We start from the raw sequence: 3442 nt of genomic DNA, 5'->3' as shown, positions 1-3442 counted from the left end.
TGTTGTGTTTTGCATGATTTTTTCAGAAAACGTGAATTAGAATTATAATTTGACCAATTTACCTTATTCATTATTTGATCTTCATTTGATATTAATCTCTTTTCACATTTATTAGAGTAAGAATAAAAATAAAAAAGTAATTAAATTGTATCTTATTTTTTAAATATATATATTTTAAGTATATTTATTTTAGTAAACATAACAAATAAATGACATGGCGGAATAGCAAATACAGCAATTAAATATTTTGAAGAAAAGTAATAATATGGGGTCCATGTTTTTTGCTGTGCAATAATTTCATTTGCTCCCACTAATGGGTTAATATGCATGTGGCAATGAATCCACTATTATTGACTTGATGGGGATACTTTGGGAATTACATCAATATTGTTTGATTTTTTAATATATGGGGTGCACGTGTTTTTTTTTTACGTTGCATTTGCCTTTTTTTTTTACGTTGCCTTTTTTTTTTCATGAGTTTGGAGAGGGTGGGGTCCACATTTTTTTTCATGAGTTTGGAGAGGGTGGGGTTCACCTTTTTTTTTTTTTTTTTTAATATTGCTTGGCGTTTTTAGTGTGGGGTCCACCCTTTTTTTTTTTTAAGAGTGACTGACGACGAAGCATGGGTATGTGCTTGGAAATGATTCTATATAGTAGAAAAATCGAAATATAATAAAGTATTTCTATCTACTTTTTAAAAGAGTTGGTAATATAAAGTATAAAACGTCATTTTTTTGCCCTTAAATAAAAAAGTGGGTGGGACCACAAAGGATTTTTTTGCCCTTAAATAAAAAAGCGGGACCGAACACGGACGACGATCTTGCCTCTATAAACCGGCTCTTCTATATAGTAGTAATAGTAAAGTAATACATATAATTTTAGACATTGTCTATTACAAAACCTCCATTCTAAAGAAAGAAAATTATGATCTCTGGTTAGTAAGGAAGCCGGCGCAAGTTAGATAACTAACGCCGGTGAGGAATCCATGGCCAGAGGACGAGGAAAAGGAAAAGCAGGAGGTAAGGAAGCGGCACGAGGTCGAGGAAGACCTCGAAAAATGCCACTAGAAACGTTTGTTAACACTGTAGAGGCTCAAGCACCGACTACGCCGGTGGATCTGGCTGAGGTCAACACGGCTACCCCACCAATCTCAATTCAGAGAGGTTTGAATGAGATAGGGTCGTTATCTAGCATAGCGGGGCCAACACGAAAATTACAGATGAGGAATGGTGCTATGGAGTCACCAGATGCGAGTAATGGGTTAGCTGCTGCCACAGCCACGAGAGTGGTAAATGAGGGGCCGGGAAAGACACAAACAACAGCAGATCCCGACAAAGGCGGGGACAAGGGTAAGCAACTGGAGGCACCTTGGGTGAATTTGTTTGCAAAAAATAGATCTATAGAGAATGGGTTATCTTTAAAGTATATTCCCCCCATGATTATAGATGGTGAGGTGGTGGTACAACTGGAGAAGGAAGATGTGGAAAGGGAGACGGATAGATGGCGGAGTGCAGTAATTGTTTACACAATAGGAGAGTGTCCGGGCTATAACACCATGAACAGATTTATCTCCCAAACCTGGAATAACATAACTGATCCCACTGTCTATCTACATGAGGAGGGGTATTTTATTGTCGAATTCCAAACAATTGAGGAGATGCGGGAAATTCTGTATGCAGGGCCTTACACTATCAATTACAGGCCATTGATTTTGAAGCCTTGGACACCGGAGTTTAACTTCTCTGAGGAATTCCCTCTTTGAAATTCCTCTTTGGGTAAAATTGCCACAATTGCCGATGAACTGTTGGGGTGCAAACTCTCTGAGTCGAATTGCTAGCTCGATTGGAACACCTATTTATGCAGATGAGTGTACGGCAAAACAAATGAGGGTCTCATTTGCACGAATGTTGATTGAGATAAACATCAACAGACCCTTGCCTGATGAGATTAAAGTGCTAGACCCAAATGGGAAACTGTTTACCCAACCTGTGACATATGATTGGCGACCTTTATATTGCGAAGTGTGCCAGTCCATTGGGCATAAGTGTGCTCCGGACAGAAACGTCTGGCGCCGACGAAGGAAGGCTGGGAAGAGACTAAGGCTAATTCGGGCACAGGTATCCAAAGAACCAAACCAGACAAACGAGGCGGTATTGAAGCAACAAACCCGAAGAGTGAAGATCGGAGTCTTGCCAACTAAAAATGCCGAGTGCTATGGTAGACGAGCAAACGGCTGGAAGACATAATTCATACGCAGCAAGAACTACCCGGCCAAAGAATAAGAGTCGATATGAGCATTGGGACTATGCCATGCGTAATAAGTAACCCCCTGAGCCCAGATCCAAATGAAGAGAGAGGGAGGAATAAGCAGGCACTTAAAAGTCAAGAGCAAGGATGTTTTAATCCTGAATTGCACCTATCGAACTTTCCTACATTAAGCTCAGCATCAACAAAAAGGAGGCCGGGAGGAATCCAGAGTTCAAGTGTAATGACAGCAGTCCTAACCCCTGATAAGGGGAATCCTCTCACGCAATGACTTGGCTAATTTGGAACGTGAGAGGAGTAAATAAGAGATATAAGCAGAAGGAGGTGCGGAGGTACTGGTATCAAACACATTAAACTAACGAGGTGCCTGATTCAAAACAAGAGTAAAGCAACACAACGCAACTAGAATAATGCAAAACATAGCTCCAGGATGGGGTAAGTGTGATAATTATAATGCTGCAACTAATGGTCGAATTTGGATGATATGGAAAGATATACACAGTGAGCCTTATTAGAGAGGAGAATCAACTACTTCACTGCCTAATCACAAATGGGGCTGAGATTAACTGTTATTTGACTGTGATATATGGTTACAACACAGTTGAGCAAAGAAAAGCTCTATGGGGATACTTGAAAGAATTGGCGCAAGGAATTAACAGACCGTGGATGATCAGTGGAGACTTCAATGCTCTTCTTTACCCCCAAGATAGATTGAGTAGCAACCCTGTGCAGTATGCTGAAATAAGGGATTTTGCTGAATGTCTACAAGAGTTGCACTTAAATGAAATATCCTGGAAGGGAGAATATTATACCTGGAGTAATAAACAGCATGGTGTCGAAAGGGTGTGCAGTAGACTGGATAGAGTGATGAGTCGTGAAATTACGCGATATTCGACGCTAATTCCTTAAGCTTTTGTGACTCCTTAAGCACTTTTGTTGTTACTTTTTGTGTTTTTATGTTGTTTTGTAGAAAAAGATTGAGAGCATAACGGAGCAAAACGGAGCAAAACGGACCAAAATAGAGCAAAAGAGAACAAATTATTTTTCGGCCCTAGCCACGCAGATATACACTGGTTGTAAAAGAGGAAAGAATTAAAAATTCTCAAAAAATGGCCCATAAAAATTGGGGAAAATGTAAATAAAACAAAGTTTTAAAGCTGGGAGAAAATTTACCCCT

The sequence above is a fragment of the Lycium ferocissimum genome, chromosome 8 (assembly GCF_029784015.1).
Source record: "Lycium ferocissimum isolate CSIRO_LF1 chromosome 8, AGI_CSIRO_Lferr_CH_V1, whole genome shotgun sequence".
NCBI classification, from domain to species: domain Eukaryota; kingdom Viridiplantae; phylum Streptophyta; class Magnoliopsida; order Solanales; family Solanaceae; genus Lycium; species Lycium ferocissimum.
The sequence above is the reverse complement of the archived record's forward strand: the minus strand, read 5'-3'. Positions refer to the sequence as shown.